This window comes from Ictidomys tridecemlineatus, unplaced genomic scaffold, assembly GCF_052094955.1.
Source record: "Ictidomys tridecemlineatus isolate mIctTri1 unplaced genomic scaffold, mIctTri1.hap1 Scaffold_36, whole genome shotgun sequence".
Lineage (NCBI taxonomy): Eukaryota > Metazoa > Chordata > Mammalia > Rodentia > Sciuridae > Ictidomys > Ictidomys tridecemlineatus.
The window spans coordinates 515,059-530,309 of record NW_027522439.1 but is presented as its reverse complement, the minus strand read 5'-3'; the positions used below and the strand labels follow the sequence as shown (position 1 = coordinate 530,309).

General features: G+C 37.5%; 1 long non-coding RNA gene across 3 annotated transcripts in view; it reads left to right on the top strand.

The window, feature by feature from the left end:
• Positions 1-1,112: 1,112 nt before the first annotated feature.
• Positions 1,113-15,251, top strand: part of LOC144373340 (uncharacterized) — a 128,857-nt gene continuing 114,718 nt past the window's right edge. Inside the window, exon 1 of one of the 3 annotated variants that reach the window (XR_013433058.1) lies at positions 1,113-1,516. This is a non-coding gene — a long non-coding RNA (uncharacterized LOC144373340). The remainder of the gene's footprint in view (positions 1,517-15,251) is intronic. The other 2 variants (XR_013433057.1, XR_013433059.1) reach the window with 2 other exon arrangements.

Here is a 15,251-nt window from a genome sequence, read left to right as displayed (position 1 = left end):
AAAACTCGGTCCTCCGCTGTTTCCTTCCACCTCTTTCCCATAGAACTAATGAACACATAAGCCGGAATTCTAAATTAAGAAGGGTCCTACACAGAGCCTGGAGACCTGGTCACTTCCCTTCCCTTCCTCCCCGAGTGGGCTGTCCAGGGCGATAGGGTGACAGGCGGTTGGGTTCTGCTCCCACGGACAATGAGGTGCCAAGGGGTTGGTGATGGCCCCTGGGATCCCAACCCATTGGAGGGCGGTGGCCCTGCATCCCTAGGCTCCTCAGGACAACTCTCCACAAGCACCACCGGCAGCAGCGGCTCCCATGGGTCAAGTTCACGGCCGCCTGCGCCCCTTGCCTTACTGGAGGCCGCCCTGAGCGTGGAGGCTCGGCCTCGAGAGGTGGCGCCACGTGCGGAAAAGTTTGCGGGAGAGCTGCGGGGCCTCGCGCGACCCAATGCCAGCTCCCTCTGCGGCGCCTGGTCATGCCCAGGCCTGAGCGCCCCGCGGCGTCCCCGCCCAGAGCCTCCTCGGACCCCAAGGGTCGCCTGGGGGAAACGCCTTGAGGCTCCTCAGGGGGGTCAAGGAGCAAGTGTCCCGGGAAGACACACAGTGAACGAGGAGGGTCAGGGGGGGCGTCCCCCCCCCGCCCCCCGCGCGGTCCTCGCCCCCCCCCCGCGCGGTCCTCGCCCCCCCCCCGCGCGGTCCTCGCCCCCCCCCCCCGCGCGGTCCTCGCCCCCCCCCCCCGCGCGGTCCTCGCCCCCCCCCCCCCCGCGCAGTCCTCGCCCCCAACCCCGCGCGGTCCCCCCCCCAACGCCTGCGCGGTCCCCGCTACCCCCAGTGCGCAGGCCCGGCCGCCCCAGCGCACATGCCCTGGGCTCCGGAGCGCTGCGGGGCTGCTGGGCGGGCTGGGGGCCAGCCGCCCACGTGATCCTGTTACCGGCTGCCTGGCCCGGCCTCTGCTGGCTGCTCCGCTTGGACTTCTTGCAGCCTGGAGGTGAGTTTTCTGCGTGAGCAGCGGCGGGGGCGTTCTCCCTCGCCGGGGCGGGCGAAGTTCAACGCCCCCACTTTGCTGCGACCTTTGAGGGCTCGCTGGCGGGTGCGGACTGCGAGCGTCTGTGCGGGGCGGAGGGACACCATGCCGCGGGAGGGAGGGCTCCGTGTAAATTTTTTTGTGCAACCAACTGCGCCAGGAGCCTGTGGCGCGCGGGCGGCGAGCGCGGGGACCCTGGCGTGGCAGAGCCATGGATGGACAGGATCGGGGCCTTGGACTCTGCAAAAAGCTGCAGTTGCAGCGAGACCAGAAGATGCGCTCCGGGGTGGGTCTGGCGGCCGGCGCGGCTGGCGGCGGGGTCAGCTGGACTCAGGCGCCCTGGCTCCCTTAGTCGTTGGAAAACAATGGGAAGCCCCGGTCCTCCGCAGGCTTCTGCCCAGACCCCCGCCGAGTAAGCGGAGCGAGTCCACCTAGGCCAAAGAGGACATCATCGATGGGTTTGCCAGGACCAGCTTTGTCCCTTTTGAAGCGCTGGAGGTAAGTGCCCCCTCCCCCCATCTGCCTTTACGCACAAAAATTGGAAAAAAATGGTTTCTGTGTTCCTTCCAGAAACAGCACTGTTACTTGCACTTGGCTTCTGCTCCTAACTTTGCCACTCTGTATGTATTTAACACTAAGCAAATTTCATAATCCTTTGTACCTCATTTTAAAGGTGTTGAATGTATAGATTGCTACTATCCCTTCCAGCAGTGGAAGTCTGTGATTTTACAGATGACTGAATGCTCTGAATAAGATTAAGAAAGCTTTTTTTTTTTTTTTTTTTTTTTTACAGTGTCTACAGGTCAATCCAAAGTGCTGTAAGTGTCCTCAGCTCTTAGGTTGTTTGGTATCATTGGGAACTATAGTATGGAGTTGTTTTTTAAAATAGGCTCAAATTTTCACTTGTCTTAGTGTTTCACTTTGACATGTAGTGATACCTACTTAGAACTTTAGGGAAGATGGGTTAACTAGTGCAGAGGATGACAAGATGTCTGGAAAAATCATTATTTGAAATACTCTTCAGGTAAATAAATACATATTCTCCCAGTATTAAGGATTGAACTTAAGGGTGCTCTTCACTGAGCTGTATCCCCAGCCCTTGTAAGAATGGCTTTATTTTGAGGCATGGTCTCCCTACATTGCCCAAGTTGACCTTGAACTTGTGATCCTGCTGCCTCAGCCTCCTCCATAGCTAGGATTGCAGGCATGTGCCACCATGCTTGGCACTCTGGTTATATTATTTATTGTGCTGCCATATGAATTTTCCACCTGTTCTTCTAACTAAACTTAATTGTGTGTGTGTATATATATTTATTTATTAGGGGATTCTATCTTAAAATGAAATAGCGTCATAAAAAAGAAAAACCACAAGTATTACAGAAAGTCTTTAAATAGATATTGGTTTTAGTTTTACCATGTATAACCTGTGTATCTTTGTGCAAGTTATTCAAATCTCTGATCACCTGGCTCCTTGGATGTGAATTCTAGTGATAACATTGCTTATATTTCTTTAAATCTATAGGGTAAATGCTGGCATTACTCAAATAAGAAGGGCTTAGAATTATAACTATTGATAACTCCTTCAAAAAATGTTCTAAGAAGTAAAATGGGCCTATGAAAAATTCTTTAAACATAAAGTCCTATCCACCTGTTCATCATTATTAATTGTTACTATTGTTAGGCTTTTCATGCAGAATGCATGCTACTTAATTAATATTTGGATTATCATATATGAGTTTTAATTTGTGGAATATAGTTTTTCTTTAATGTTATCAAGACATATTGCATTAATATTTATTGGTACTATCTTTGCCTTCCTAGAGAAGTCCCTACATTATCATGATTCATTTCATTTATTGAACGTTTATTTTAAATAAACATTTAAGAATGATATTTACTATGCTCTGCTTTAGCTATATCAAATTTTGACACACAGTGCTCTGTTTTCAATGTCATTGAAATTACATTGTGATTTGCTATAAAACCCTTGTGTTTTGTAAAAGAATGCTTTTGAAATTTATTCCTGTCCTAATTTTTTTTTATTTGCAATTGGTTTGTTGACAAAACCAGGTCATTTGTTTTATAGTTTGTCTTACTCAAAATTTTGGTGATGTATCCTTGTCATATGTTTCTTTGTCCCCTCTATTTCCTGAAATTTGACTATTAAATCTAGATCCTTAATTAGGTTTTAGTGACACATCTCTGGCAAGAATATAGTAGCCAGGCATGGTGGAACTCGCCTGTAGTTTCAGCTACGCTGCAGGCTGAGGTATGAGGATTGGTTGAGCCCAGGAGTCAGCCTGTGCAACATAGGGAGACTCTGCTTCCAAAAAATAGAGAAAAAAGAAAGAAAACTTCATAGGTATTATTTTTGTGTTACCATTAACTGACAGTAACATGTTATCGTCTTTTCTAATATTAGCCATCAACAATTATTGTCTGCATCTTAAACAGTAATTGATAAAGGACAAGAGTGTATGTAAACATTACTTTTAACTGTTTGTTGAGATATTTCTATAAAACAAATGCACTCATATCAGCAATTTGACTCCCTAGGTCGAATTCAGTCAGAAAAGGTCATATGAAAATGGGATAATTTTTTTCTCTTTACTGGATGTTTTTTTTTAAATAATGGACTTGTTCTCTAGCATGAACATGATGAAGAGTTCTTTTCTTAGTATCATTATGAAAGCACAGAATGAAATGTATGTGATTGTTTCTATTATGGAATCATGACACCAAATTTGTTCAGATTTTTGCATTAGAAACCATCCTGAGTCCTTTTAACATGAACTCCAATATATTTTCACAGTTTTCTTAATTGTTTGAAGATCATCTTGTGCATTTTTTTATTACTATTATTATTATCAATATATATTATACAAAGTAATGGGTTTTACTCTACATTTCCATATATACATGTATCATATTTTGATCATGTCTACCCTCCATTCTACTTTCTCTTGCTCTTTGCCCCACCCACCCAGTATCCTTCCCCCTTCCCAATAATTTCTTTTCTACTTCAATTCATCTCCTTCCCACTTTTTACCCTTTGAAAAAACACTAAGGAATGGTCTATTTGGATTTTTTTTTTTTTGGTGGTGGTGGGGGGGAGGGGGGAACTAGGGATTGAAGCCAGGGGTACTTAGCCATTGACATTCCCTGTCTATTTATTTTTACTTTGAGACAGGGTCTCACTAAATTGCTAGGGCCTTGCTTAGTTGCTGAGGCTGGCCTTGAACTTTTGATGCTCCTACTTCAGCCTCCCAAACTCCTGGGATTACAGGTATGCACCACTATGCCCAACTCTAGTTGGATTTTATGGTAAATCTATTTTTAGTTTTTTGAAGAATCTGTAAACGGTTTTCCATACCAGGTATACTAATTTACATTTTCATCAACAGTTTATACAGATTCATATTTTTTCCACATTTCAACTAGCATTTGTTATTTTATTTTTTGCTTTTGCTTTGGTTTGTTTATTTATATGACAAGAGCCATTCTGAATAGGGTGACAGGAATCTCCATGTAGTTTTTTGTGATTTATTAAGGCTAAAGATATTATTTTTACATATATTTGTTGTCTTGTATTTGTGTTCTTTTGAGAAATGTCTGTTTAGATCATTGGTCCAGTTACTGATTGGAATATTTGTTCTTTCTGAAGATTAATTCTCTGTCAGATGAATAGCTGGCAAAGATTTTCCCCCATTCTATAGATTTTCTCTTCACTCTCTTGGTGGTTTCCTTTGCTGTGCAGCAGTTTTGATTTATTGTAATCCTATTTGTCAATTGTTTCTTTTGTTTCCTGAGATATCAGAGTACTATTCAGGAAATCATTGCCTGTTCCAGTATTTTGAAGTGTTTCCTATATGTTTTCTTCCAGTAGTTTCAAAGTTTTATGTCTTAAATTAAGATTTTGATCCATTTTGAGTTGATTTTTCTTCAGGGTGATTGAAATCTAGTTTCAGTCATCTGCATGTGGATATCCAGTTGTCTTAATACCATTTGTTGAAAAGGCTTTTCTCCAGTATATGATTTTTGGCACTTTATTGAGATCAGCTGTCTGAAGATACATGGGTTTATTTCTGGGTCCTCAATTCATATATATATATATATATATATAGAGAGAGAGAGAGAGAGAGAGAGAGGGGGGCAGGGAGAGAAAGAGAGAGAGAGAGAAACTGTAATGAAAATTGTATTATCTGTAAATAATACAGATAGCGAGATATATCTTATTTATGTTTATATTCTCTTTTTTTAATATTTATTTTTTTAGTTGTAGTTGGACACAATATCTTTATTTTAATATGGTAGTGAGGATCGAACCCAGGGCCTCACATGTACTAGGCAACACTTTGCTGCTAAGCCATAACTCCAGCCCCTTTATATTTTTTTTTGTTGTATCCATGTATATCTGTTTTTATGTCTATACCATGTTTTTTTTAATTAAAATAGCTCTGTAGTATACTTTATTTATTTGCTTGTTTAGTCATTTGTTTATTTATTTTTTGCATTACAATTCTTACTACACCTTTATACCACAATTTATCATATCTTTGATTGTATATAAGGTATGTTGACACCAAATTCACATCTTCATATTTTGTATACTGATGAGGGTCTCTATAGTATATTTTAAAATAAAGGATTACAATGCCTACATCCTTAGTCCTTTTGCTCAGAATGATTTTGATTATTTGTGGTCTTTGTTCATTCCAGATGAATTTTAGGATTTTTTTTTCTATTTCTGTGAAGAACTGTGAAAGATGTCATTGGTATTTTGATTGTGATTGCATTGAATCCATAGATCACTTTCAGTACTATGGCTGTCTTAACAATATTAATTCTTCCAATCCATGAACATGGAAGATCTTTACATCTTCTACTCTCTAATCTCTTTCTTCACTACTTTCCAATTTTCACTTAGCAACCTTTCGCCTCCTTGTTCAAGAAACACTGATTTCTTTCTCAGTCCATTCATTACTGATGTATAGAAAAGCTATTGATTTTTGTATATTGATATTGTATCCCTACTACTTTGCTGAATTTATTTATCAGTTTTGAGTCCTTTGGTGGAATCTTTAGGATTTTCTCAGAATATAATTGTATTATTTGCAAATAGGGATAATTCAACTTCCTCCTCTCATATTTATATCACTTTATATATTTTTCTTACCTAATTGCTCTGGCTAAAATTTCAAGCAATGTACTGAATGAAAAGGTTGAGAATAGATACTCTATTTCCTGATTTTAGAGGAAATGCTTTCAGTTTTTCCCCATTCAGAATGATGATGGATATAGGTTTATCATATATAGCTCTTATTATAATAAGGTATCTTCTTTCTATATGTAATTGAACTTAATCATGAAGGACTGTTGAATTTTACCAAGGACTTTTTCTGCATCTATTGAGGTGATCATGTGATGTTTATTCTTGACTCTATTTATGTGCTGTATGCTGTATTACATTTATTGATTCATATATATTGAGCCATCATTGCATCCTAGGAATGAAACCAACTTGATCATGATATATGCTCTTTTTAATGTGCTATTGAATTCAATTTGAAAGTATTTTGTTGAGGATATATATCATCTATGTTCATCAGGGACATTGGTCTATAGTTTTTTTGTTGTTGTATCCTCATCAGGTTTTGGTAACAGGGTGATACATTGCAGAATGAGTTTGAAAGGGTTTCTTTCCATTTTAATTCATGGAATAGTTTGAGGAGCATTGGTGGTAGTTCTTTAAAAATCTGGTAAAAATTCATCAATGAATCTGTCTGGTTCTTATACTTTTTTGTTGGGAAACTCTTTATTACTGCTTCAATCTCATTGCTTATTATTGATCTATTTAGATTTTTTATGTCCTATTAGTTCGATTGTGGTAGGTCATCTGGGCCTAGAAATTTGTTAATTTCTTCTAGAATTTCCAGTGTATTGATATATAGTTTTACTCAATATTGCTAATGATCCTATGAATTTGAGTGATATGTGTCATATTATCTTTTTTTCATCTCTTTATTTGTTTGGGTTTTCTTTTTTTTTTTGGTTTGTTTAGCTAAGTATTTGTCAATTTTGTTTATCTTTTCAAAGAATCACCTTTTAGTTTAATTGATTCTTTCTATCCTTTCTATTCATTTATTTCCTGTTCTGATATTTATGATTTATTTCCTGCTACTGATTTTGGATTTGGTTTTCTCCTGTTTTTCTAATGCCCTGAGAAATATCATTAGATTATTTGTGTTTGCTGTGGTGATTTTTTTATGTACTCATAGTTATAAAATTCCATCTTAGTACTGCTTTCATTTACTTCTGAAATGTTGGTAATTATGCAACACTGGCTGAGTCATAAAGAATTGAGTGTATGTCTTAGTTGTGATTATTGATCCTGAGTATATCTTAGTTTAAGTTTCCTATGTTGTGAAACAGGAATATTTGTTTCTTTGAGGATTTTGTAAAAGTAGTCCTGAGTAATTCATTTCAGATTATAATGACAACTTTTATTACTGCTTAAGTTATTGTTTTTATTTATTTTTAAAGTTTTTGGTACTAGGGATTGAACCTAGGAGTGCTTTACCACTGAGTTACCTTCCGTATTACCCCCTCTTTTTTAAAACAAATTTTTGAGATGATTTTGCTTAGTTTCTGAAACTGGCCTTAAATTTGTGATCCTTTTGTCTCAGCCTCCTGAGTTACTGGGATTCTAGGCATATACCTCCATGCCTAGCATATTAGATAGGGTTTTAGAGGGAAAGTAAGAGAAGAAAAACTTGGAAGTGAATATTCAACTCTCTGTACCAAAGTAAGATGACTTTCTTCTTTTTTTCAATCCTGCCAAATATCACAAAACCTGGACATTATGAAGGAAAAAGAAAATAAAGGTTTTTTTAGTTTTTTTCAATGTAGTAAGAAAAAGTGGGAGCAAGTAAGTATTTTCTTATGCAATATCTTACAAGAGTCTTCAAATCTTGTATAAAATAAGTGGTTTTTATCTTGAAATCGCATATAGACACTGTCTTTTTCTTATTAGACTGCAAGTGCTCCTGCAACCTCTCTAATAAATAAGCACCGCCCAACTTTTTTGAGGTCCAATACTATTTCCAAACCACATGTTTCAAACATCCTGCCATTGGATGCACCCAAGAAGAGGCGTGCTCCATTGCCTCCAATGGCAGCATCTCAAAGTGCCCCTCAGGACCTTACAAACATACAGGAGAGGCCAGCTTCTTGTGTGGTGAAATCCACAAGTGTGGAGGAGACTGATAAGGTGGGTAGGTTTGTTTTGTTTTACAGGATGAGACAAGGTTACGTAACTTAGACCCCCAAGAAAGTTAGTAACAGTTATTAATATGTAATAACATGAGTAAGTATTTAACTAAAATTGGTACTGGGAAAAGATTATATGTAGTTTGATGCAATGAAGAATAAGTTGCTATTTTAAGGAGCTTTTTTTTTTCAAGCAAATAGCTGGTCTATAAACATTAAGTCTTACTTAATGCATATATTACAGATGAAAATGCTTATTTTCAAATGAAAATGTTTTTAAACAACAGTCTTTGTGCTAATTCATGGGCTTCTAATTTGTATGTCTTCTTTACCTAATTTTGAGATTCTGCAGAGGAAATACTGGTGTGTACCTAAAATCAATACTCTGTTTTTTAAAATGAGCCTTTTAATAGAACATATTGTGATTACCTTTATGTGTTCTTATGTTCAAAGCATTGTTCTATGTGTACCTTTTCCTTTAAGTTTTATTTTTATTCTTCTTTATTGTCTTGTTTTCACTCCCCTATTATTATTGGTTCCCTTTAATCCTAAATTTGGGAATCTATTAGCAAACAGCTTTTTATGACTAAGCAATCTGAACATTCTTGTTTTATTCATGTGGAAGGTAGATGATTTTTCAAGTAAATGTGATTGAACATAAGATGATGTATTATGTTGCTTGTAATCACACAATGATTTAAATGACTTTGAGAGCAATTTTTATTTTGAAGTATTCAAGACAACAGGTGGTCTTCTCATATCTGGTTGAAGGATTTTATTTCCTCCTCAGAAGTTTAGTAAATTGTAGCCTCAAGAAATGAACTCTTCCCATCACCTAATATGCATTTGGATACTTTCTTAATTTAAGAAAAACCCAGCAACTTGATTATAGTTTTTTTGTAAACTATCATGTGTGTCTTTAGAACATAGCAATTTGAATAGAAACACATCTTTAAAGAAATGCTTAATGAAGTTGTTACTTAGAAAATCAACTCTCTTATTTCTATTAATATGTCTAATTTAATGTTTGTGGTGTAAAATCTCATAAATCAGGAATTTTTTTCTGTGATGGAGTCATTTTTCTGACAAAGTTTTCCAGGGTTACTGCTTGGTAGTTGAGTGAAGCTTTGCAAAAAAGGTGATCCTTGAGTTCAGTCTTAAAATGAGTGTGGGAGTCCATCGGTCAGGTGGAGGACCCTGTCCAGAGATTCAGTTCCTGAATACAATAGCTTGCCTGGGTGTGTGCAAGGATCAGATTGAACCAGCAAGGAAATCTAAAACCAAGTCAGGGTCAGAGACTTCATTTTGTGCTTGTAGCTCCTATGCATTTCTTCATAGCAAAAGCATTTTCAGGATTTTTTATACTTGTATTTACCCTAAAATTACATCCTAAGTGTGTAAGTTATTATACTCTCAAGTAGTTACCAAAGCATCTTTTTCTGTATATAGAAATCATCATAGCCCCTGCTTATAAATCTTTCTTCTGGATTTCCTCATTTAATCCATTCCAGTGAAGTTCCTTTGTACTTGGATCCCCAGGAGGTCTAGGTTGTCTCTTAAAATTCTGGACTGTGCTACCAGTGACCTTACTGAAAGCTATTTCTTTTGATTCTCGCCCTCTGCTCTATGACCACTTGGTGCCCTCTGTTAAGTAATCTTTTTTTAGTATTTTGCCTTTGGCAAACTACACATCTTTATACAATTTTTAATTATTTTTTCTTTTGATCTGGACATCTGGATAGTTCTTTGATATATTGTTCAGCAGAACCCAGAATTATTTGTTTTTCCCTAGAGAAGCTGAAGAACCATTTTTTATTTATTCATTACAAAAGTGCATGTATGCACACACGTGAATTCTTGGTTGCCTAGGCACCTTAGTGCCTTTTCCTTACATTCCTGGCCATACTTGATGTGAATAGTCACCTTTTGGTCCTGATTTTTTATCCAGGAGGAGTCAGTTTTTGTTTTTGTTGTTGTTGTTGTTTTTAGATGGGGATTGAACCAGTGATGCTTTATCACTGAGCAACATCAAAAGCCCTTTTATTTTTAATTTTGAGACAGAGTCTCAGTAAGTTGTTGAGGCTGGCTTTGGACTTGCAGTCTTCCTGCCTGAGTCCCTGGGATTACAGGTGTATACCATGGTACCCTGCTAGGAACCAACTTCTTGTACTTTAACCACATGCTATTTTTATTTTTCTTGCGTTCACTCTTTTACACATTGTCTGAATTGCAGATACCTGAATTCATGATTCACTATGTTCACTCTACTCTTTAAGAGGCAGCACATCTCTTCTTTTGTTAAATCCATGGGCTGATAATTTTCACTATGTGATTTTAATAGTGTCCCCCTATGTCCAGGTCTTAAATAAATGAAGTCATATTTAAAACTAGTGTTTTGTGGATATACTTATGGGTGTAGAGATGAGAGCATCTTAATTTTAAGTTAGACCCAAATCCACTGGTGAGTATGCCAATGATGAGTCCACTGAGAGGGCACATAAGGTGAAGACAAAGCAAAGGTGATGTCATGCTGCTGCATGCAGCTAAGGAGCACCAACAGCCAGCAGAAGCCATGGGATCATGGCCTTTCCAACACCTTGATTTCCTTGATTTCGGATTTCTGGCCTTAGAAACCATGAAAGAAGAACTTTGGGTTGATCTAAGCTACTCATTCATGGTAATTTGTTATAGCAGTTATAGGAAACCAATATATCAGTAACTCCAATCCTGGTATTCTTCTGGTTGTACATTGACCTCACTGTTACTTAGTGACTCATTACACGAATAAATCAACATATTTAAAACCAAAATCATTTTTTCCCTCCTAGACTGAAAAGCTAAAGATCATTTTTTTTTTTTACTTTTTTCCTTATTCTTTCACATCTACTTAGAAACCAATTCTTCACATAGTCACCCTTCATAATGTATTCCATTTCCTTTGCTGAAGTCATTCCTAGGAAAATACAGGCAGAGTAAGGTGAGAAATAGTATTGAACTTATCCTCAGGATTCTCTAAATGGAGCATGCTGCCACATTTCTATTTGTTAATTATCACTTCCCAGTTCAGAAACCTCAGTTTGCTGTGATTGATTTTCTGGGTCTCAAGTTTCTTTACAGACTGATCCTAACTTTTAAACTTTTAATCCTCATAATTTTCAGGATGCTTTTAACTCTGACCACAAGATTTGACTTCTTGACTCACATGTGAAATCCTGCTTCCTTTCCTTTCATAATTGAATGGCCCAATTGCATTTACAAAAGTGCAGGTATGCACACACATGAATTCTTGGTTGCCTAGGCATCTCAGTGCCTTTTCCTTACATTCATTCCTACTATCCCATTCAGTGGATCCTGTTTGTTTTTTTTTTTAACTTAATGAAGAATTTTTTTTTTCAGATTTTAGCATAGAATACTTTTTACTTTATCTTAACATGTCTCCCTTGTGCCTTTTTATTTTTTATGTATATGTTTAGGTTGTATGTTCATATATTACATAATGCTAAAGGTAAAAAGGGGAATACAGTGAAAATCATCCTTTTCTGCTTTGTCCTCAACTAAATTCTTCTGCCCAAGGGCAACCAATGTTGACAGTTCAAGTCCTTTTCAAGAGCTAATGAATCTATGCAAATTTAAGTCAATACTCATACTACCCATTGTTCTTTTCCCATGGTCATGTGCTACCTATACCATGTTATTCCTCACTTTTGGTACTTAATGATTCATTTTGGATATCCTTATTAGAACATAGAGGGCTTCCCTTGTTTAAAGATTGAATAATATTACATTGATGGATATAACAGGATTTACTTACCCTGTCATCTAAAGATAAATATTAGGGTTAAATTGTTATTGTTTAAAGCATAAAGCTCTGATAAATTTTCCTTTTGTCCTCTTCCAGCTATAGGGCAGGAATTGTATTCTCCAGCAAAATCCTATAACACTGTAGGTATTCAAGAGAATTGGTGGTATAGTACAGAGAATTGACAAACATTAATAAGTAGAGCTTCCACATATCCAAGTATATTATATACAATGAGAATTTGTCATATCACAAAATTTTAGTATTTATTTCAGTTTTGTATTTGTTGAATTTTCTGAAACACTTGGATAACATAGGTTGCTTATATTTAGTTTTATGGTAACTGGACCACATGGCTTTTAGAAATGTTTTCTTGGGCTTTTATAGAAAATCCAGAATTTTGACAACCTTATATTTAAAAATCAAGGATGAACACCTAAAACATTATATTATATATTACACTGTGCATATAAATATAATTAACCATTGGATTGACATTACTTATATACAAACATTCAGAAAATTCAGCAAAGCATATCAGTTACTTAGTTTACTGATTACTTGCTGAGGCTGGTCTTGAACTTGCAATCCTGCTGCTTCAGCCCCCTGAGTTACTAGGATTACAGATGCCACCACTCCTGGCTGAACTTTAAATTTTAACAAGTCACTATTTTATGTGATTGAAAGTATAGGCATGTTGGGGAAAATGTAACTGGAAGAAAAAATATTTGTACAAATCTGTTCTTAAGTATGCAAAGAATTTTAGATACACTTATGTCCTATGATTTTCATTGTCTGTGATGCAAAATAAACTACAAGGGTGCGCTGTTTAACAGAAGTACAGTGTTGCAATCTTTTCCATTTTTTTTCTTCCAAATTTACTAATGAGCTGGGAAGTTTTCACGAGTTGCACTCATTACATGTAAATTATACATGAGTAAAAAAGAATAAGGATTTGCAGAAGGGTAAAAATTGCCTTCTCAGTTGAGTCAGCCTTTATGAAGCTCTTTTCAGGAGGTTCCATGTAATATTTTTACCTTTATATCAATAGCCAGAACTTAGTTACATGACTCCATCTGCTGCAAAATAACCAGAAAATGAAGTCTTTATTTTCGTCTTACCTTATTTTATTTTTGGTTCTGGCGGTAGAATTCAGGGCTTGCATGCATAATAAGCTATACTCTAGCACTTCCAGCCCTGAAGTCATTCGTTTAATTGATTTTTGGCACTAAGGATTAAACCCAGGGCCTCACACATGGAAGGAAACCACTCTGCCACAGTGTTATACCTCAGGCCCCTGGAAGTCTTTTGTTTCAAATGATAATAGATGCAGCTATGAAATCTCAACTCTGTCCCTAAGGAATAAGGGGGAAATGGACACTAGGATAAGTTCTTCCCAGCTTTGCCATATCATATCCCAACTTCTACAACTCACCTATAAATTTAGTTTCTAGAGCAATCTATGGATTGATTTTCCCTCACTGGAGTTTTTCAAAAAATTATCTCAAGAGTACTTACTTAGTAGGTGCTGTTTGAGAGAGGAGAAATAGCATGTTCCTACTCCAGGGACCTTTTAAACAGTTTGGGCAAAAGAAACCCATATAAAAGGAACAATCCAGAATGCTATGTACCAGTATGTTCTGGAGAAGTGTTTTGTGGTTTGAACCACTACCTTAAGCTTAAAAACTTATTTGATCTAAAAACGATCTCAAGCTAACTTTAAATGAACCACATTACTATGTTGACCTATACTGAGGAGGAAACTTAATATTTGTCAACAATAAAGCATTCCAAAGTGTGAAGGTTAAAACAAACCAATAAAAAATGCTCTTCAGATCTGTTGTTCTTAATGCTTCTTGTAACTTTTCAGGTATAGATGAAACCTTGCAAAATGATATTAGAATAATTTTTAGCTTCTTAATCTTTCCACTGATGTAATCATCAAATGACTGGTTGGAGGAAAAACAGACCTAGACTATAACCTTATCAAATCAATTTAGCAAATATGTTCTTATTACCCAATAGAGCAAGGCACTATACTGGGCCCTAGAGATACCAAGACACTTCTGTCAAGCAGCTCACAAACCAGGGGAGGAATCAGGTATACAAGGAGAGATGGTGCTAAAGGTTTTTCAAATTATTGCTGTTCATCTTGTTGCTTTAGTCATAGGGATTTTAAGAGAGGTGTAATGCGTGGTAAAATAAAGAGTGGGAAGAAATGATTCCTCACTGGAAGCAACCAGAAAACACCACAGAGCAGTGGTTCCCAACCAGAGGCAATTTTGGAGCCCAGAGCACATCTGGCAATATTTGGACATATTTTTAATTGTCAGGACTGTGGACAGTGGGCAGGGGTGAGGATTGCTTTGAGCTCTAGGGAGCAGAGGCCAGGGATGTTGTTAAACATTTTACAATGCACAAGACAACTACTCACAACAAAGAAAATACAAGATGCTTGTAGTAGCAAGGTCAAGAAATCCACTTTAGTAAGAAGGAAACATTGTACAGGGATGATTAGAATTTTCTCAAGCAGAGAACAGGAATTCCAGAGAAAAGGCTGTATGAGCAAAGCCAGTGGGGAAAAGGAAAAAATCATGTACTGTTTGGGAAATGCGGAAGGGTTCCATGGAGGTTTAGGGTACCAACTGGGGTACAGTAGGGAGAAAGAATGGTCACCTTTGAGATTGAGGCAGATTGTGGAGCCTCCTGCTTTCTTGGGTTTCATTTTATGGACTGGCGTAAGCCACTAAGGGTTAAAATAGTTGAAGCAATTAAATTAAAACTGTGTTTTAGAGATATAATCAGAGGGAGAAGAAGCTTTGATTCTTAGCATATAGTAAGAAAATTATTTTTGAGGAAGACAGTCACCTTCATTTAGGAGTTGTCTGTTGTTAAGCACTGGTTGTTGCAAAGTCCCTAGGAGAAAGAAGGAGGGATTCTGTGTCATTGGACTGGGGTTAGTTGGGAAGTGAGGAGATAAGGAAGGACAGTGGGTAAAAGAGGTACAACCCTGGAATTTGCACCACCACCTTCAGATATTCAGTAAAGTTTACAAAAATCACATGTTCACTGTTTGGAATTTTATTTTTTATTTTTAGTAGAAAATTTTAATATTTATCTTTTTTTTTTAGTTTTCAGCAGATACAACATCTTTGTTTGTATGTG